The sequence below is a fragment of the Humulus lupulus genome, chromosome 2, assembly GCF_963169125.1.
Source record: "Humulus lupulus chromosome 2, drHumLupu1.1, whole genome shotgun sequence".
NCBI lineage: Eukaryota > Viridiplantae > Streptophyta > Magnoliopsida > Rosales > Cannabaceae > Humulus > Humulus lupulus.
The window spans coordinates 109,569,118-109,591,568 of NC_084794.1; the positions used below are offsets into that span (position 1 = coordinate 109,569,118).

Genomic DNA, 22,451 nt, shown 5'->3' on the forward strand with positions numbered 1-22,451 from the left:
ACATCATGAGTCATCTTGGTTGACCCTGGGTGAACTGAGTACGGGGTACTGTGTGCTTCTTCTAGAATCGTCTTCCTAATACTTTGATCATTTGGTACGCATACCCGATTCTTATATCTCAATAAACCTTGGCTAGATATTGAGAAATCTGTAGCCTTGCCTTCTCTGACTGCATCCATATGTGCTGCTAGTGTGTCATCATTTCTCTGACCAATCCGTATGTCCTCTAGCAGATTCGATTGGATAGACAAGTTAGCCAGCTTGCCTATAACTACTTCTATTCTGGCATTGATAAGCTCCTGCTGTAGCGGCTTTTCTATTCCGGCTAAAGCTGCTAAATTTCCATAACTTTTCCTACTAAGCGCATCGGCAACTACGTTCACCTTCCCCGGGTGGTATAGGATTTCGCAGTCGTAATCCTTTACTAACTCCAACCACCTGCGCTGCCTCATGTTGAGCTCCTTTTGAGTAAAGAAGTACTTTAAACTCTTGTGGTCCGTATAAATCTCGCACCGTTCTCCGTAAAGATAATGGCGCCAGATTTTCAATGCAAAGACCACCGCTGCCAACTCCATATCGTGAGTTGGATAGCGTTGCTCGTACTCCTTCAATTGTCGTGAGGCATAGGCTATCACCTTGTCATTTTGTATCAGCACGCAACCCAATCCTTGCTTTGATGCATCGCAGTATACTACGAACTTATCGTTGGGTGTTAGTACACTGAGTACTGGTGCTGAGCAAAGTTTATCCTTAAGCAACTGGAAGCTTTCTTCACACTTATCATTCCAGTTGAATCTTTGTTGTTTCCGGGTCAGGTTGGTGAGCGGAGTGGCTATCTTTGAAAAGCCCTCTAAAAGCTTCCTATAATAACCTGCTAACCTTAGAAAGCTTCTTACTTCAGGTGCGTTCTTTGGTCTGGGCCAATCCTTCACGGCCTCTACCTTTGATGGGTCTACTGCAACTCTGTCTTTCGATATAATGTGCCCGAGGAACGCCACTTGCGAAAGCCAAAATTCACATTTCTTGAACTTGGCGTAGAGTTGATGCTCCTTCAATCGCATCAAGATCAACCTCAAATGTCCCTCGTGCTCTACTTAATCCTTGGAGTATACTAAGATATCGTCGATGAATACAACAACGAATTTATCTAAGTAATCCTTGAAGACCCTATTCATTAAGTCCATAAATGCGGCTGGTGCGTTAGTAAGACCGAAGGACATAACCAAGAACTCGTAATGTCCATAACGAGTCCTAAAGGCTGTATTAGGAATATCTTATCCCGTAACTTTGAGCTGATGATACCCAGACCGTAAATCGATCTTTGAAAATACAGTCGCGTCTTGAAGTTGATCAAACAAGTCATCGATCCGAGGTAGCGGGTACTTGTTCTTAATCGTTACCTTGTTCAGCTCGCGATAGTCTATACACATCCGCATACTACCGTCCTTCTTCTTCACGAATATTACCGGAGCTCCCCATGGTGAATGGCTTGGCCTAATAAAACCCAAGTCTAAGAGTTCTTGTAGCTGCGTCTTTAACTCCTTGAGTTCCGTAGGTGCCATCCGGTATGGTGCCTTAGTGATAGGCTCGGTGCCCGGTACTAATTCTATCGTGAAGTCTATTTCCCGAGTTGGTGGCAATCCTGGCAAGTCATCGGGAAATACCTCTGGAAATTCTCGTATAACACGGACATCTCCAACCTTAAGTGGTGTCTCCCTTTCCACATTTGTGATGCTGGCTAAGAACGCTTGACATCCTTTCTCCATCATTCTCAGAGCTTTGAGAGATGATACTAACGGGGTGCGTAATCCTGAAGCTTGTCCCATGAAGCATAGTATTTGGCCGTCAGGGGTCTCGAACATCACCTTCTTGCATTTACAGTCGATGGTTGCGCCATGCCGTGCTAGCCAGTCCATGCCTAGTATAACGTCGAAGTCCTTGATCACCAGCTCTATCAGGTCTCCTTCTAGTTCTATGTCCTCAATCTTGATCGATACGCCTCGTACTATCCGTGATGATAGAACTACTTTGCCCGAAGGCAACTCGGTTACAAACCTAGTTCTAAATCTTTCACAAGGTTTGTCTAGTTTTTCTATCATTCCTTACGAGATATACGAATGAGTGGCTCCCGAATCAAATAATACATAGCATAAGTTATTGAGGATAGAAACCTGACCTGTGACCACCTTATTGCTAGCATCAGCCTCTCCTTTGGTTAAGGTAAAAACCCTAGCAGGAACCATCTTGTCGTCCTTCTTTCCTTCTGGCTTTCGCTGAGGAAAATCTCTTTTATGATGCCCTTCCTGACCACAGTTAAAACATTCATTGGTGTTTGCGCGACATTCTCCAGGATGCTTCTTCTGACACTTAGCACATGGTGGGTATTCCACGTAGCCCGGCCTATTTCCCCCATTATTTGTTCATGCCCTCTTATCGCTGTCGAGTTGCTTGTTATATGGATGTTGTCTTTTCTGGCTGTTACCGTTGTTGCTGGACTGATTGCTGCCATTATGGTTGTTGTTCCGGCTAGTCTGAGGTTGATTCTGCTGTCTAGGTTTAGGCTTACTGGCTTCCTCTTTACTTACATTAGCCTGCAACCTTTCTACTTCTATTGCCGTCTCAAGAACGTCGGCATATGTAGTATTCCCGGGTTTGCTAACTTAACCCCCATCTCGATTTTCGGTCGAAGTCCTCTAACAAATTTGTTCACCCTCAGAAAATCAGTTGGAACCATCTCAGATGTGAACTTAGCTAAGCGGTTGAACTGACGAGCATACTCTGCCACCGATAAATTTCCTTGCTTCAAATTGGCAAACTCCTCAACTCTGGAAGCAAGTACAGCTGAATTGTAGTACTTTTTGTGGAACAGCTCCACAAATCGAGTCCATGTCATGGTGGCAACATCATGCGATTGTTGGACCAAGTCCCACCATATCCTGGCATCCTTCTTGAGCAAAGACGAGACGCAGGATATGCAGTCTGCATTGCTGAGATTCATGTGCGTCAAAATCGGCTCCACATTCCTTAGCCATTCTTCTACCTCAAAGGGGTCTGTAGTCCCTTCGAAGTTTGGAGCGTGCTATTTGCGGAACCTTTCATACACTGGCTGCATGTTCTGTACTGGATATGGCGCATAGTTCACCACTGGCCATCCCCCATATGGACCAACTTGTTAGGGTGTTGGGGCCATTTGTTGTGGCTGCGGCGGAGGGTGAGGCTGAGTCTGCGCCTGTTGACATTGTTGCTGCAAAAGTTCCTCGACTTGTTGTCACAGTCTGGCAATCTCTGCAGTGTTGCCAGCTTGTGGTGCCGGCGCGTTGCGGATAGTAGTAGCACGCACTCCCCTTCTGCGAACTGGAGGGGCATCATTGTTCGCTGGAACAACGTTGGAGGCGTTTCCGTTGGTGCGTGCAAATCTTCGGAGCGACATCATAGCAGAGTTCTAACAGTTAAAAGAAACATGTTAGAACTCTACCTAATAGGCTCTAAGGCAAAAACTTATTCTAAAACAAACATATCTCGGACCTATTTATTATGACTTCTTATGAAAAATTATACAAGTCTCATTTATTATTAAAGTGGGTTTCTATACTTAGAAAAACAATCCATCTTTATTTTCTAAGTCTGTTTCTAATAATCCTATATGACTTAATTCTCAGGCTCGAAACTCATCTTTGTTCCAAAGTTAACCATATTGAGGGAGGGCTGGGATCAGTAAAATCGTTCCCACTACTAAGGCCCTAACTCTCAATAAGGAAACTTGGTTCATTGATTTGTATCCACCCTCACTGAACTTAGTCATTATTCATTTTATTTAGTATTTTATTATGATTGCAAAGATAAAATCAAACTCATACATGATAATAAAATAACATGATATTAATTTGGAAAAAAAATAGTTTTTCATTTATTACAATCATGAAATAAAGAAATAAATAAAACAAACAATGAAAAACTAACATTTCTAAAAATCAGGATCTTCAACATCCGATCCTTCATCTAGCATGCCATCATCTTGTTCCTCATAATCATCATTGTCATGTGCATCAAAATGTCCTCTAGGAAGGTTTGTAAAAATCCTATGTTTTTGATCCCTTGTAAATTGAAATTCAGATTTTGCAGTGAACCTAACTAAGAGGAAGTAATATCTAATTGCTACTGGCAGTTCGTCTTCATCATCCATTGTTTTCCATATTTCCTCTAAGGGTGCTATTACAGGATGAAAATCCTTAAATAGTCTAATTATTAATACATATTGTTCCGTTGCTCTCATCATTATTTGCTTAGACTCTTGAAGGTGACCTATTTCTTTGTGGAACAAAAGCAGTCTTCGTGTGATTCTTTCTAGTGCTCCTACGGTGTTTCTTGGTTCCCTTATTCTTTTTAAAGCCTTAGTGGCTTGGATATCCTCATTGATTAATGCTCCGTTCATACTTAATCTGAAAACATAAATACTAAAATTGTTAGCTATACACATAAGCAAAATAACTATAACTTAAATACTTACTTGGCGGTCAGATTCAGAGCTTTGAGTCTGTGTATTGAGGAGAAATTCATGCGAAGGAACCGTTTGCTCTGATACCAACAGTAAATACCCAACTACTCTAGACTTTTGGACCATTAACGAAAACTATACATAAACACTAATTCTTAATAACACTTACAAGTGATAAGATCATAACTTTATTAAAACTTGAAAAAAACAAAGGTCAAACTTACTTAAATTTAAGTTAGAATATGGGATCCCATTGTTTTAAAATCAAAACATAACTTAATTGTAATGAAAAGAGATTACATAAATAGGTGCGGAAAAATACACATAAACCATAAATAAAGACTTCATCCTCGAAACCGAAACTCTCGACTCCTTGAATCCATTCCGCCTCAATACACATTCCCCAAGCTTCCAAGAATCTTTCCCCCCACTAAAGCTATTTTCCTGCACATATAAACAAAAAGGAGTGAGCCTAATGCCCAGCAAGGAAAATCTAACATATAACCATATACAGAATACTCCTAAAAACCATTTAAAATATGGTGAGTATATTGAAGAAAAGGGATGAAAGTGAAAAAAAAGGGACTATGCTATCAAAATATACTTACCAAAAACCTTGTGCTTAAGAACTTGGATTTCCTAACCAAGAATAAGAATAAGGTTAGAATGAGTAGAAGACTATGAGAATTTTTAAAGAACATAATACAGAAATGGACTAGAGTTTGGAAATACCTTGAAGAATTATATGACCAATCTAAACCTTAAACCAAAATGTGAATAAACCTTACTTCCCCAAGTGTTTGATAAGCTTATAATGATCAAGCTTATAATTCCCAACCCAAGTGTTTACACTCTCACACTCACCTAGCAACTTGCAGCCTCTGAACATAGAGTAATAGATGAATAAATGCCTGGGTACTAGGTCCTATTTATAGATTTTAGGAATGAAAAGATCTTCATTTAACTTGAATAAAAATAATGGCTTTTTAAGTGAAAATAATTTGAATTATCGTTCAGCAGAGGCTGAAGACTCGTGCAAAAAGATGGTGGACTCATCAAGAGGTTGAAGGTTTGAATGGAGTACGTTATTGAAAACTTTCAAAATATGCTGAGAGGGGCGATATATCGCCTGGGCCAGTATGCCCGAGGCAATCGTGCAACGTTTCGTGTTTTTCGTATTTTCGTGCTGCGTATATTGCCCCCTATAGCTGCGATATATCGACATACGCTGATTATTTAAACACGAAATTACACATTTTTAGCTTAATTTGAATTGAGTAAACAGCCTTGACTAAGCCCTCTAACGTTTTCAAAGCTGCTGACTGACCTTAGGGTATTCAACTTTTATCCTTAATAAATTTAATCCTAAAAATACTTAATCATTAATAAACCTATGCATGACATGTGCTATTATCTTATTGGTTCTTATCTAAACCTTATAGTATATTAAATATTATCCTCAATATTAGTCATATTAATCAAACCTTAGGTTAAAATTAATATTCCTAAACTATAGGTTAAACTTAGAAATTCTACAAGTACTACTATGAGTGTCCAAATAAATCCCGGTCTGAACCAATAAATCCACAGTCATAAAGATAATACTATTATTACTATAATACTACTATCTAACTAGCTAAGTAAAGTTCTTGGACTCTACACCTGAACCTTATCACCTTTGCATTAAAAACTTTCCTATCAGAAACAAAAATTCCCTTTTTCTCTCAAACTTTTCCCAAAAGACTTCATCTCCCTTCAGTCTCTAAGAAGCTTTCAAGCTCCTGCCTGTGGACGTATCAACATTCTCTTTGAACGAATGTATACACTTTAAGTATTTCATCTAGTATGAATCTTTCGTTTCTTTATTTTCTAGCGAGTTTTTTTCTTCGAAAAACATTATTTGTTCAATATCGTTTCATGTTCTGGACATGTCTGAGTTTAAAGAGGGTTTGGTTTAGGCTAAATGAATGAGACTATCCTTGGTTTGAAATAAGGTATTAAAAAACTAGGCAAATTTTCTGGGTTTTACAAAGAATATGTTACTGGTAAATCGATTAGGATACCTATTTGGATGTATAAGCTGAGAGGTTTTTAGGTTTGGCACTGGGTAGCTTAAAGGTCACGATTCCTTAAGTTGTTTTTCATTAAACTGCTTTTAAAAGAAAAGTAGTGGGTCAAACGAGTCTGACACACGAATCCCGAAGTATCAGGAAATTTCACGAATTCATAGTGCTTGGTCTAGGACTATGAGTGGAACCACACGTTGATGCTAGGACATATCTTTGCTCGTGTAAATATTAAATCACCAAAAGTAAACAACTTAAACCCTTGAATCACTGTACCTTTATCACCGTAGCTAGTAATTGCCTTAGGTTGCCACTAATAGGCCATTTTTTTATCAGACGAGCTAGAACATGGCCCCCTAAAGAAAAACATTGCGAGATCCTCTACTCAGCGCAAGAATAAAGGCAAAGAGATCGCATTCGAATTTCTAATTCCTCGCTTCAGCCCAGTGGTGGAGATGGAAATTGTTGTCGACCCCAACACTTTCTTCGAGGCCAAGCACATCGTGTCTCGGATAACGACACATGCGAAAGTTAACAAAATCTTGCTGAGCCATGGGATTGAGATGGGAGTTGATGGCCTCCTTGCCCGACCTCCATTGGAAGGAGAGCAGAGCTGTGCTCCTCTCCAATATGACTATGGGGCCTGGAGTGATGAGCACCTGAAGGCAGGTGCCTTCCTCCCCCTTAACCAGTACTTCGTGGATTTTCTGAACTACATCGAACTGGCTCCATTCAAGCTCCCCCTGAACTTGTATCAGCTTTTGGCGAGGTTAAAATATCTGTTTTTGAGGAATGAGTGGGAGATCTCCACCCTGACAGATTTTATGTACTTTTTCTGCCTCAAGGCCAATCTTAACCAGAAGGGGCCAGGTGATAGCTTTTACTACCTCACTCGCTTCCCTAACTCGACATCCATCATTGACCTCCCCAGCAACCCAAATGACTATAAAGACCAATTCTTTATGAAAAATGGATTCAAGAACTGCGGTCGCCGATACTTCAACCGCCCTCGTAAGTCCTCTAACTTTATGACTTCACTACATGAACTCTTTAATCACTTTCACTTTTTTTTTGGTTTAATTATTCTAACTGAGTTCGTTACTTGTGCAGCTATATTCACGAGGATAGAGTGGTCTGAGACCCTTGGTGGTCAACACGAGACATTTTCTTCTCTTCCTTTGAAAGAGAAGGACTTCAGTTAGGTAGTGAACGATGCTTCCATGGTGGCATGCAACCTGATCAACATGGGCCAGACGTTGGATCTCAGGACCCGCGGTTTACTTCCCATTCTTCCCGAGCTCCCACCTCCTCAAGGAGTCTTTCCCGCCATTGAAGACACCGAGGAGGAAGAAAACAGGGCACCACTGGTGCTCAAAAGGAGAGCTCCTGAAGATGGTTAGGGTCCTGATCCAGAGCAGACTGCGTCCGGGGCAACACCTGGCCCGTTCAGCCAAGGTAACCCATATAGAGAATTAGATCGGGTTGTTGCCAGTTTTAGGCTAGTTCGCTACAACCCCCATCAGCTCATTAGTTGCCATCCTACCGACTCAGACCTAAACACAGCACTCCTTCAGTGTGTGGATCATCTGGTGGTACGGTACGACCATAGCTACCCCAGATGTACCATTGTGGTTGACAACACTCTCCATTTTAGGTTCTCCATTTTTTAGGAATATGGGACAAACCGTAGGACATGGTCTTCCCTATGCCAGGGTGTATTCTCCCCTAGTTTTAGGCAGTTGGTAGATGAGTCCAACTCCGAAGAAGGACTTAACCCCTTAGAATCCAGGATGTAATAATTCTAGACTCTCCCCCTCCTCCGGTAGTCCAAGAGTTAGAGGTTATGCCTAGTCTAGTCCATAACCCCGAGTTGATCGTACCAGATTCCTCCCCCAGCTTGGAGGGTAGGGTTCTTACACTTTTTCTTGTCTTTTCATTACTTTGACTAATTATCCTTTGTTTCTGACTATTCTGCTCGTTCTTTTTCAAGCGAGGAGATGGACTTGCCAGATGTCTCGGGTTTAAGGGGTACCTTTAAGGCTGGCAGGGCCGGAGCTGGTCCAGTGGTGAAGAGGCCTAGATTTCCAAAGAAAAATGCTTTCAAGATTAGGACATCCACCGAGTCTTCAGTCAAAGACAAAGGTTCTAGCTTCACTCAAGAAAAGCCACAAAAGACTCAACCCCCAGCTTTGGTAACATCAGTCACAGTTCTCCAGGCTCTGCCTCCTCTTCCTCGACATGTACCTCCCTCGGTTCCTCAAGTGATCTAAGGCGAGGCTCCCTCCGTTCAGATCCTCATAAAACCACTCGATCTAGAAAGGATCCCTGAGGCATTTTAGGGGATTGTTTACGAGATGATGAGCCATATGATGGGTCATGCATATAGAGTCAACGCCAAGGATCTGAGGGCCATGGAGGAGCATACTCCTAAAGACGTTTTCTAGTCCGCTATGGGGATGAACCTTACTGTGAGCCATTCTCATTCTTCTAACTTTTCTTTTTCTTTTCTCTTTAGTTTTTTATTTTAATAACCTTGACTTGCCTTATCCTTTTGCTGTTTGTCTTGGCTCAAATCCACATAATTTCTTGGGTTCGAGCTAGAGATGAGGAGCTCCAGACAGCCCTGAGCGCCACCCAAGAGAGCGAGCAATCTGCCAAAGCCACCCTGATTTTCTTCCAGGAGAGTGAGCGAGCTGCAAAGGAAGGTGAGCAAATGGCTAAGAACCAAGTCGTGGAAGTGAGCCGTCGCCTGGACCAGTTGCAAGCCGAGAATGAGGGGCACAAAGAGAAGCTTGATAAGGTTGGGGCCAAAGCCAAGGTGGAGGCTGACAGGGCGAGGTCAGAGATTATGGAGTCATCAAATCAAATGGAGGAGATGCTTTACCGGTGTTGGGTTTTCAACCAGGATGAGAACTTCACCTTCATGCATCCAGGGTTTTGGGAACCTTGTCTTGCCAAGTTCAAGATTTGATTCTCACAAGAACCCTCAGAGATCGTCGAGGCTTCTGATTCTGCCGAAGGAGATGACGAGGAAGTGACCTCCTTCGAGTGAGTTGACAGACCCTAATGATGGTTTTTTTTATTCCATGCTTTGTAACTAAGTCACTAGGGACCAAAACAATTTCCTTCGGGCTTAGATTTAGGTTTTTCTTTTCCTCGAGATAACAATATGCTTTTGAATAGATATTAAACTTGTGATCTATTCGTGTTCCCCTTTGTATATGCAATTAAACTTATGTTGGATTCTTGTACATTCAAAATCTTAGGGGTTGTCTTTAGATCAGGATAGATTTTTGATGGATCGACTAACTAATTTTAGTCGATATATTAGTTGCATCCAATATTTTTCTCGCCTAATTGCGTCATACCAGTTAGGAATCAAGCCTTGGACTTGGTCATATCCAGGGGTTTTAGTAAGCTTAATAGCATTGTACCTGTTAGGAATCAGGCCTCAGACCTGGTTGTATCCAGGGGTTTTAATAGGCTTAATAACTTTGTACCTATTAGGAATCAGGCCTCGGACCTGGTTGTATCTAGGGGTTTTATTTTTAGAAATTTTTTCAAACTTAGTTCATGTTCGGAATTTTGAAAATTCGGGCTTTAAAAAGTCGTTGAATAATCAATTTTTTCAAACTCTAAGTTTGAGATTTCATCCGAATAGGCTGCACTCTTTTAAAAGCTCTCTTCGATTTTGTGCCCCCCAAGCAACCAAAAATTATAAATGTTCTAGGTTGCTTTTACAAAATGAGCCTGTGATAACAAAATAATAAAAATTGATTATGTAATAATTCAATTGTTATTAAAATGAAATGAATTTTATGGATAAGCCTTACATAAAAAGTAATTCCAAAAACATTAAAGACAACAAAATTATTGATAGTACTTTTTGAGGTGTAGGGCATTCCAGGTCTGTGGAACTATTTCTCCATTTAATCGGTCTAGCTTGAAAGTCCCTTCACGCAGGATCTCCACGATTTGGTATGGTCCTTCCCAGTTCGGCCCTAACACACCATCCTTGGGATCTTTACATGCCAAAAACACCCTTTGGAGAACAAAATCGCCTAATCCTAGCCTACGTCCTTTTACCTTTGAATTGAAATAACGAGTGATTTTCTGCTGATAATGGGCGATCTATAATTGTGATGCCTCTCTTTTTTCCTCGATTAGATCAAGGGATGCATTAAGTAGCTCGTGGTTCTAATCTTGATCAAAGGTCTTCTGTTTGTGGGTCGTCACCAACACCTTAATTAGGACCATAGCCTCGCTTCCAAAGGTCAGAGAAAAAGGGGTATGTCCTGTGGAGGTTCGATGTGAGGTTCTATAGGCCCAGAGTACATGTGGGAGCTACTCGGGCCATAATCCCTTATCTTCATCTAATCACTTCTTCAAGCTCGCCTTCAGGGTCTTGTTTATGACCTCGACCTGCCCATTGGCCTGTGGGTATGCTACCGACGAGAAAATCTTGATTATGCCATATTTTTCATAAAAGTTTGTGAAGAGATTGCTATCGAACTGAGTTCCGTTGTCAGACACAATCTTTTTCGGGAGCCCAAATCGACATATGATATATTTTCAACAAAATCCAGTAATCTCTTTGAGGTGATGGTTGCCGGAGGTTCGACCTCTACCCACTTCGTGAAGTAATCGACGACGACAATAACATAACGAACTCCTCCTTTTCCCATCGGAAAATAACCAATCAAGTAAATTCCCCATACTGCAAACGACCAAGGGGATGAGGTCATGGTTAGCTTGATGGGAGTAACTTGGGCAACTATGGCGAAGCGTTGGCATTTTGTCACATTTATGCACATATGAGATCGAGTCCTTTGTTAGCATGGGCCAAAAATATCCTTATCTCAGTACCTTCAGAACTAGGTTTTGGCCCCCCAACAATATCTTCGCAGAAGCATTCATGTATTTCTTGCAAGATATTCTGCACTTCCTCGGGCAGAACACACCCTAGGAGAGGTAGCGAATGCCCTCGACGATATATAATCCCTTCAACTATAACATATCGCAGAGCTTAAAACAACAACTTTCTTGTGCCCTTTCGATCGTTAGGTCACTTTCTGGTTGTGAGATACTCCACTATGGGGTTCATCTAGGTCGGTTTTATGTCAATTATTCTGATCTCAACCGTTTTCGCTATTATGCTCGGTCTTTCCAAGAATTCCACCAGAACTACATTCAGTGTATCCGCCTCTTTGGTGGTAACAAGTCGAGCCAGAGAATCACCATTGGAATTTTTCTCACGAGGAACTTGTTCAATGGAGTTAAACTCGAATTCAGATAACTCGTCCTTAACCTTGGCTAAGTAGGCCGCCATTTTGATACCTCGATCTTGGCATTCTCCCAATATTTGATTAACTACGAGCTGAGAATCACTATAACATTGGATGGACTTTGCCTTTAGCTCTTTCACCACCCTTAACGTTGCCAATAGGGCCTCATATTCGCCTTTGTTGTTGGATGCTTCAAATTCAAACTTGAGAGTTGTATGGAATCTATGCCCTTCAGGTGAGAATAAAATTATCCCAGCTCCTAATCCGTTTTCATTAGAGGATCCATCGATAAAGATTTTCCACAATTCCTGCACCAGTTCACTTATCGGCTCGTCCTGAAATCTTGTGCACTCGGCCGCAAAATCAACCAGGGCTTGACTCTTGATTGTTATTTGTGGCATATATAATATTTAAAGCTAGCTGAGTTCGATGGTCCATTTTAGTAGATGTTCCAACGTTTTAGGTTTTTGCAAAACCTGCCTTAAAGGTTGGTCAGTTAAGACGTGGATTGAATGAGACTCAAAATATGGTCTGAGCTTCCTTGACGCCAAAATATGACAGAATGCGAGCTTCTCTATCATTGGGTATCGAAAATCAGCTCCGCGAAGTCTTCTACTTACATAATACATGATTTTTTGTGCCCGATTTTCTTTTCGAACTCACACAGTACTGAATGCATTTTCTGTCACAGACAGATACAGAAATAGACATTCCCCAGACTAATCGTGAATATATATATATACGCAAGAGCACGTAATCTATTCAAGTAATATATGATAAGTAAAGTATCGTTCCCTCGAAGACTATCTTCCTAGTACCACTAATTGTTCTTTAAATTTCTATTTCGCATCTAATAATTTGACTTTTAAATTTAATTTTAAATATGAAAATACTTTAAACAAGAAAACAACTAAATAAAAGATTTAAATCACTATGAAAAAGATCAAGGGTGTTAATTTCATCAGCTTTTCATTCTACTAATTGTTTTAATAAATTCTAGATTTCTTTCCTTCTATTTTAATAGCAGGTTAACATAAATCGTTTCCTATTATTTTGGAAGATATAAGATCTCAGCCTATATGCAGGTTTTCTACATATCTATGATAAACTTAAACACATAGAAGGCATTAAGTATAGAAACCTTAATTACTACACAAGTCATGCGGGTACTTTCGTCCAATATGCAACCTATGTCTATATAATGATAGCATATTCAATTCTCATCTTTTGAATTTTGAATCAAAATCATTAAATCAAGCAAATAGTGATAAAGTATTTACTAGCATTAAATATACATTATATAGATTAGAATAGAGAAGAAAAATCAAAAGAATATCATAATTCAATTAGATAGAAATCCAAGTGACTACATTAAACCCTAGATAAAAATTGTTTAGTTCATATCACACATGACTAAATCAACAAAATAATTATTCATAAACATAAAATTCATAAAGTTGAAGAAGAAATAAGAATATGAAACTACATAATATTTAACTTAAGAACTACAATTAGTCTCTAAAAAACGTAATTAAAAACCGACCTAATAACTTAATTAAACCTTAAACACGAATTTATAGTAAAAAATAAAAGTTTCTGAATTTTTCCTTGTGCGGGCCACGACTTGGCATTTTCTGGGTCGCGGCACGTGTCTATTTTGGGGCCTTTTCTTATTGTATAAAAGCTTCAGGCGCCGCGATTCAGCTTAGGCATGTCGCGGCCCATGTCTGCATTTTCTCCTGAGCTTAGCCTGTAACGACCTAAATTTGCTAATAAGGCTTGGAGCCTTGATTAGTGTGCCTGGAGGGAAATAATTGTTATACTGCATTAATTTATGTGAATTTAATGAATATGTGATTAGAATGCATGTTTAGGTGGTATAAATATGCATGTGGGCCCCGTTTGCATGAAAGGGTAAATTGGTAATTTTAGCCCATTGAGGGCATAAATATGGTAATTGTATTATGTGATTTGTACCACGTGAGTGTGGTGTTATTATTGTGATGCACGTGCCGAGACGGTCCTAGAGAGCAAGTTAACTTAAAAGTCACAACGGGATTTTATACCCAGCTCGGGAGGAGCCTAGGGGTACTTTGGGAATTTTATGGTTAAGTAGAGAATTAGCGGTTAATGGTTATTGGTGATTGAGTAACCTGAGTAACCATTAGTTACTGCTGAGAGTAACAAGTTTAGGTGAAAGAAATGGTAGAATTGCAATATAGGAGAAAGGACTAGAGTGCCCTTGAGGTTTAGTTAGCAAAGGGTTTTGATGAAGGGGTAAAATGGTCATTTGGCAGGGGGATTAGAAAAGTTTCAGCTGGGGAAAAAGGGGTACACGTTTGGCACTAAGTCATATTATAGCTCTTGATAGAAATTGAAGAAAAAGCTAGAAGAGAAGGAGAGGAAGAAAGGAGCTGAAGTTGGGCAATTTAGGAGGAGAATCAAGAGGCTTGGGGCAACTAAAATCAAGTATAGGTCAAGATTTTTTAGAAGTAAGAGTTCACCCCCTATTTTGCTTAAGTTTCAAGTTTGATTTTTTAGAGATTAAGCATTAAATTGAAAGAGAATTGTGGCTGGTTTTGTATGGGAATTTAGCTTGTTAATCAAGAGGTTTTGGCTTGAAGCTGGATTTGGAGAGGGCTCAAGGTTGAATTCTTGATTGAGGTAAGAGTTTTAAACATCCTTGGGTTTTCATATCTGTTGTGGTTTAAGATTTTTGAGGCATGGTTTAGGTTTTACAAGCTTGGGTTTGTGTTTTTGGCCTATGGGTTTAGGTTTCTGAAGTTTGAATTCAAAGGGTGGATTTTGGGTGTGATTGTGTAATTGAGCTGGGTTATGATGTTTATAGGTTTTTGAATGGTCTATTTGGGGTTTTGAATTGGTTTTGGGGCTTAGGTGTGAGTTTGGGATGATTTGGGAGTGTTTTGGCTCGAGGAAATGCAAGGGAAAAACCCAGAAATCTGGGTTCGCGTAGGGGCGCCGCGGCCCTGTTCTTTGGTGCCACGGCGCAGGCTTGCATCAGGATCAAGAAAAGTTTCTGGGCGCCTAGGCCCTTGATGGGAGCGCCTAGGCCCTAGGCAAATTTTGACAGTGTAATTTTACATTTTTAGGGCTTTTGCCCGGGGACCCGGGGGATGGTTCCAATGCATTGTTTTAGGAAATTAGAGGTCCCGAGAGTACGGGATTGGTCCCAGGAAGTGGTTTTGGGATTGGTTAGTATTAAGAGTGTTTTATGTGTGTTGTGACTAGGATTTCAAAGAGGCTCGTGCTAGAGGACCGTGCTTGTGACCTTGGTTCATCGGAACGCTCGGGATACAGGTAAGAAAACTGTAGCACTCGAGAACAGGGCATGGGCCCATAGTGTTATTGCAGGGCATGGCCCTAGATTGTATTATGTGCTAATGTATAACCTTAAATGAATTATCATATGATTGAAAGATTATTTCGAGATGTACTATATGTGTGATTATAATGAAATGAACGGCTAAGGCCGAGAGCGGCGAAGGCTGAGAACGGCCGTAGGGTCGGAAGTAACACCTAGAACATGGGATGCTTATAGTCAGGGTGGGACCCAATGGATACATGGGTTATCCTTACGGTAAGGACCGAGACCCCAGGCTTGGGTTAGGCCTCTTGGGCAACATGGACGTGTTTGTTTAGTCTGATGGTTTTCCTGTTTATCAATGGATTATATGCTGATATGATATATGCATATGTTATTTACTGTATAAGTTTTCTTGCTGGGCTTCGGCTCACGGGTGCTCTGTGTTGCAGGTAAAAGCAAGGGGTCAGTCAACCAGCCATGAGTATGGAGAGCGTGGGGGCGGCGCATACATGTTCGGCCTGCCCGACTACTTTGGTTGGGGGCATTTTTTTGAATATGGCTGTATTAACGTGTTCTTTTGATAGTCAATCAAGTGTAAATCTATTTTTGAGTTGTAAATATTTTGTAAACCTTATTTTTGGGATCCCAGATGTTGATACTTAAAGTTTTCAATGAAACTAAGTCTTTTCAAAGATTACAGCCTTAACTTCTGGTTAGTCACACTTTTGGTCTTTTGAAACCTCGTAGAGTCAGTTAGTTGCACATATGTGTTTTAAATTCACTTAGTAATGGCTCTAAGGTAGTAGGGCATTACATAGCCTCTGTTTCCTCTTGAGTCATGACTTGTAAGCCCAAGTCGCGACACTAATTCTTTCTAGCAACATATACGTCTCTGACTTCCCCTTAAGTCGCGACTCTAAAGACCAAGTCGCGACTTTAATTCATTTTTTTCTCAAATTTGATCCTTCAGCTCATCTCTTCCTCACAAACCGTCTTCTAATGAACCTTGGTATCCTTTTTAGTCCAATAACCGCTAAAAGCCTCGCTTTTCCACCATTTAACTTCTATTTGCATTTTTCTCGTGATTCTTCACACCAACCTACAACAAAGACAAACAAAAGCGTAATCTTGCACCAAACACACATAAACACTCAAGATTACCACAAAAGAACTTTCTAAATTGACCCTAAAATGAAGTTATCAAACTCCCCCAAACTTACTCTTTGTTCGCCCTCGAACAAAGGACTCAAAACAAACCTAAATTCTAAAAATATGAACTTATACCAATAACAATAATTATGCCTCAAAATCATGAATGTTAATCATATAATTTTTCAAAAAACTACTCAACAGTTATTCAATCTATATTTTTGATCAAAACACTCCATCAACACACCTTAATCTACTAACATTTTGGATTATCAACTCATTATTATTAAATAAATGAATTTGAGATCAATTGTGCTCACAAAATTTCTTTCCAATTGATCCGTTCAAACCAAATAATTTCATAAGCTCACTTACTTGCTCTTCTCCACTAATATAAATCATGCTATGCATAAGAATCAATAGGACTTTTATACGCTTGTAACGATGACTTAGGTAAAGATAGATGAAAAGTAATTTTAAGCTCACTTTACTATAAGCACATGACAAAAACTCACCAGCCTACTTCCATAATAATATAATCCAATAATCCCCTTTCTTATTTATTATTTTTTTCTTTAGATATATATATATATATATATATCAATAATAACTACACTCCCCCAAACTTGATTTTTCTAATATACTCATATTGGGAGGGTATTGAAATATCTTTCATCATTTTTTTTCTTTTTTTTTTCAAAATATATTCTCTCTAGATATTTTTTTCTCTTTCTAAACCCACTCAAATCACCATTAAACCCCATTACACATCACTCCCCATCACCATTTCTCAATAATATGCTCATAATATATTAGGGACGGATATAACCAATGGAAAGTATTAGGCTTAAATGATGGTTTTGGAACAAAAATGATACAAAATTAGGCTCAAAAAGGGTAACCAAAGAATTAAGTAATTTAAGGTTGGCAAGAAAAGCTCAAACGAACCAAATGATGGCCTATATCATATTCCTAAGCATACATGATATATTATTTCGCCTCAAATAACAAGTAAGCAAGTTCTAGAATTGTTGAAAATAATTTTCAATATCAAAAACATAAATTTAACATCATGACAAAATATTCAACAAATGTTATCTAAACTAAAATGTACTAATGGAGTGTTTAATCAATCACACAATTTTTTTTTTCAAATTTCATTTTCTTTGAATTATACTCATAACATTCATTTTATTCTCAACGACAATTGTTGTCAATTTTCCTTCATGTTGATACAAAACTAAACACACTTTAAACACTAACATAATAAAACACACAAAACAATATTAACAGAAAAATAAACTCCCTCACCCAAACTTAAACTAAACATTGTTCCCAATGTTTAAAAATAAGTAAAGGAAAGGAAACTTACCTGGCGTGATTCATCTCAGAATGGTGGTGGGTTTGGAAATGGATGCCAAGGTGGTGGATAAGGGAAGTACTGCCGGTCCGCCTCTTGGTTCGACCATCGGTAAACCAACTCATTTTTCCTATCAACTTGGTTTCTATGGTAATCATGAAGCTCGCCCAAATAATTGTGCGTGTGCTGGTTCTGCCGAATTATGTAATCTAGTCTAGCCAAATGCGGATCTGGTGGAGCCTCAATTGCCAAATATTGAGGGTATGCTTCTATTGTTCCCTCCTCAGCTGCCCTTGCTCCCTCTGTTGAATCATATGTTGTATGGGCTCCTTAGATGTTTCTCCTTCCCTACCAACTCTTACATTTCTGGGTACCGTGACAGGTGGCTCTAAAGTTAGGGCATTAAATTTACTTACTATAGCCTGAGAAATAACCCCCGTAACCTTCCTAAAAATATCACTAGGATATTTCGGCACCTCACAAATGTCACATAGATTAGTAATCATGGACCCATGCCCTAACCCAGCAATTGTAGTCATGCAACCTAAATCCCTAATGCTCTGGCGAATAACTCCCCCTAATGTCAATAGAAAGCCCTGTCATAATGGCGTATACCAAGAGACACCTATCAGTACCCACTTCAGACAAGTGGGTGTTTGGCATATCTTGCACTCACTAAAAGAGTCCAAGCTTTAGCTACGGAATTCATTTGGTTTCTTTTTAAATGTTTGGGCACCCCATTCTGAATAATAAATGAAGCATCAGGAATTCCTAAGTTCTTAGCCACCTCATTCCAATTTACCTCACTATTATATGCCAACTGATAATACTCATCCTCTTCCTGAGTTAATGTAGGTACATTAAATAAAGCATCAATATTTTCAATAGTACATTCAACTAAAAAACCCCTAACAAACACCTTTCTATTTATAGCCCCAGGAAAATTAGCATAAAACTCATAAACCAAGGAGTAATTGGCTTTTGGCATCTTCTCGTCCACAAATAATTGCCAACCTCAGCGTAAAATTTCATTCCTAATAATATGATAGGTTTCATTATGGTATAATTATTCTTTAATGTCCATACCCCGCTCTTGAATAACTGGCCTTTGGGATAACCTTTTATACATATCATGGGCATCTTTATTAATAAAACGTACGGGATCATATTCTAAAATAGGTTAAGATGCTGGCGGATTTGGCTGGGCTTAGGATGGTTGGGAATGAGATGAGGAAGGCCAATTAGTATTCTTTGAGGATGCTGCCCTAGTGGGTTGTTTCCTTGGCCCCATACCTTTGCAATTTTTAAAAAATAGCCACAAAAATTTCTGCAGCACTTCCCCAAAAATTCTGAAATTTCCTTACTAAAATCTCCAAAAATTATCACCCAATAAACAAACAAACAGTCCAAAAACTCCAAGGAAATCTCATAATATAAATGCAATTCAATTGAAAGCTTCAACAAGAAAAACTTACAATCCTTGCAAGGTGAAAAATCTGCCTGTTTGATCCTCCAATCTCTTACCAAACACCAATAGAACACAAATTAGGGTTAGCAAATATAATAATGGAAGAAATCAATAAGAACTATGATGTAAAAATGAGAAAATTAGATGATAAAATTTTTAAAATAGAGAGGAGGAAAAAAATGGTAGAGTTTTTCTTTAAGAAAATGGGATTTGGAAGACAGAATTTGAGAAAATGAGCAAAAGGTTCAGTAAACATGAGTTTAAGCCCTCTTTATCCTGTTTGGCATAGGTGCGGCGCAACCTAGCTTGGGCAAGTCGCGGCCCGCCTCTAAATTTCTCAACAAATGCGCATCCAAGCGCCGTGACTCAGCTTCTCAAGTCATGGCCCGCCCCAAATTCTAGAAAAAAATTGCTCTCTGTTTCAGCCTAGGGTTGTGACTCAGCGTGGGCAAGTCGCGACTTGCCTCCTCTTCATTTTTAATGCTCTCTGACTTGTGTAATGTCGCGACTTGCTAATTCAAGTCGCGACTTGGCCCAAGGACTATTTGAAAAACTAATTTTTTTCCACGATTTTCACGACTTTTACAACCTTTATACTAAAAAAAAATACTAAACTTTACAAAAATAAAAAAATAAAATTGTCCACTAATTAATACTCAAAACAAAAACTTAAATAAAAGATAGGAATGCCTCCTATAGCGCTGTCGTTAACGTCATTTATCCGGACGCTTTTTTTCTTATATATTCAACTCGGATCAAGTCCTCCCCTCACATCCTTTAGAGCCACAGTATCATGAGTTGACCCTTGCTTCTTGTGATTAGAAATTATCGGAACTTTCCCTCGCTTATATAACATTCAAATCCTTTCGTTATAGTATTTTTTTAACCTGTTACGCCCATTTCTCATTCTGGTTTTAACGATGGAGCTTTTCTTAGAGGCTTCCAACTTATTACCTTCTTGGTTTACCACTTCAACTCTACAACAAGTTGGAATTTCTATAGCTGCAAAAACTTTAAATATTACTTCCTCTTTTTGCACTCCCAGCTTTAACTCACCCTTTTGTACATCAATTAAAGCCCTACCAGTCGCCAAGAATGGTCTTCCAAGTATAATTGGAATATTTTCATCTTCCTCCATATCCAAAATAATAAAGTTTGCAGGAAAGATTAATTTACCAACTTTTACCAATACATCCCCAATCACTCGAAGAGGATGATTAACTGACCTATCTGCCATCTGCAAAGACATTGTAGTTGGCCGAGCTTCTCCCAAATTCAGCTTCTGAAAGATTGATAGAGGCAGCAAATTAACACTAGCCCCTAAATCACATAATGCCTTTGTTTCTACTAAACCCCCTAAAGAACATGGGATATTGAAACTACCAGGATCTTTAAGCTTTGGAGGTAGTTTCTTCTGTAGTATTGCGTTGCACTCTTCAGTTAATGCAACTGTCTCATAAGCCTCTAATTTATGCGTCCTTGAGAAAATTTCTTTCATAAACTTCACATAGCTTGGCATTTGTTCTAAAGCCTTTGCAAAAGGGATGTTAATGTGTAGTTTTCTAAAGATATCCAAAATTTTAGAAAATTGTTTGTCAAGATTAGCCTTTCGAAACCGTTGAGGATATGGTAGTTTTGGCATAGGCTCAGAGTATTTTGGTTTTTTGGTTTTGGAAGGTCTTCAGTAACCTCCTCTTGAATTGGACTTGTAACTTTCTTATCTATTGTCTTCTTATTCTTGTCATCTATTGTAGGTCCTTCATACTCAGTCCGACTCCTCAAGGATATTGCATTACACTGTTCTTTAGGATTTACCTCTGTGGAACTAGGCAAATTTCCTTGTTGTCTACTAGAAAATAATTGAGCCAATTGACCTATTTGTGTCTCTAAACTTCTGATGGATACCTTGGTTTCAGTCATGAACTAGTTCAGTAAGCCGGGCTTTATTTAGGTTGTGTTGAAGGATGTGGTGGTGGATGAGATGGGTGTATGTTTGGATCATAATATTGTCCATAAGTCAATTGATGAGGGGGTTGTTGAGGCGGATACTGTGGATATTGTGGTTGTAACCCTTGATTATTTTTCCAAGATAGATTAAGATGATTTTTCCAGGCATGTGTATAGGAATTTGAGTAAGTGTTGGGTGCAGGTCTTGAAAAATTACCTATAACCTTTGTCTGTTCCAAGGGCATATTGTTCACATCAGTTGAGCAACTAGCTGTGCTCGAGCATTGTTCATAAGAATGAGGTCCTCCACAAATCTCACAACTCATGACATTATGTACTTGCATTGCTTGTGCAGCGAACTTAGTTTGTTGTAGTTGTTTGGTTAGAGATGCTACTTGAGTGGTTAAGAGCACAATTGGATCAACTTCTAAGACTCTCGCTACTTTCTTATTCTCTCGCTCGGTAGGCCAATTATAATTATTGATATCCATCTCTTCCAACAAATCATATGCCTCATTAGCGCTTTTTGTCATAAATGCTCCTCCAGATGCTGCATCTATAACTATCCTTGTATTCCCCCCCCCCCCCCCCCCCCAACCATTATAAAAAGTATGTACTAACAACAACTTCTCTATTCCATGATGTGGGCATTTTCTTTGTAATTACTTAAATCGTTCCCATGCATCATACAAAGACTCCCCATCCAGTTGATGGAAATTGTAAATCTCTCCTCTTATTCTGGCTGACTTAGCAAGATGAAAATATCTACCAAGAAACTTCTGAGCCAAATCTTCCCAAGTAAGTATAGAGTTCGCTTGTAATGAATTCAACCAACTCTTAGCTCTATCCCTTAGTGAAAATGGAAAGAGTCTCAATCTTACATCATCATTACTAACCCCATTCATCTTAAATGTAGCACATAACTCCAAAAAGTTCGTGATATGTAGATTTAGATCCACATTTGGTAACCCTCCAAATTGAACACAGTTTTGTACTATCTGAATAATTGAGGGCTTTATTTCAAAATTATTTTCCTCTACAGTAGGAGGTCGAATACTTGAATGTATCCCTGAAATAGTAGGGAGTACATAATTCCTCAGTGGTGGAACTGCCTCAGCTACATTACCCATATTTGCATTGTTGTTCACACCATTATTCACGTTTTCAGCCATGGTGAATTCCAACCTTTTCTTTATTTTTCAGTTCTGTCTGCACCTTTTGTCTATTTCCTCGAATTTACCAACAACTCCTGAAACACAATATAACATTGATCCAAATAAATGTTAAATAGTAATAAAATAAAAAAATACAACTAAATTAGAACAAATAACAATTAAGTGTGATATTGGGAATTAA

The 22,451-nt window shown here is 39.1% G+C and overlaps 1 non-coding gene across 1 annotated transcript; it reads left to right on the forward strand.

The window, feature by feature from the left end:
- Positions 1–21,728: 21,728 nt before the first annotated feature.
- LOC133820517 (small nucleolar RNA R71) lies at positions 21,729–21,835 on the forward strand. Its single transcript, XR_009886925.1, has one exon. It is a non-coding gene; the product is annotated as a small nucleolar RNA R71 (small nucleolar RNA).
- Positions 21,836–22,451: the final 616 nt, after the last annotated feature.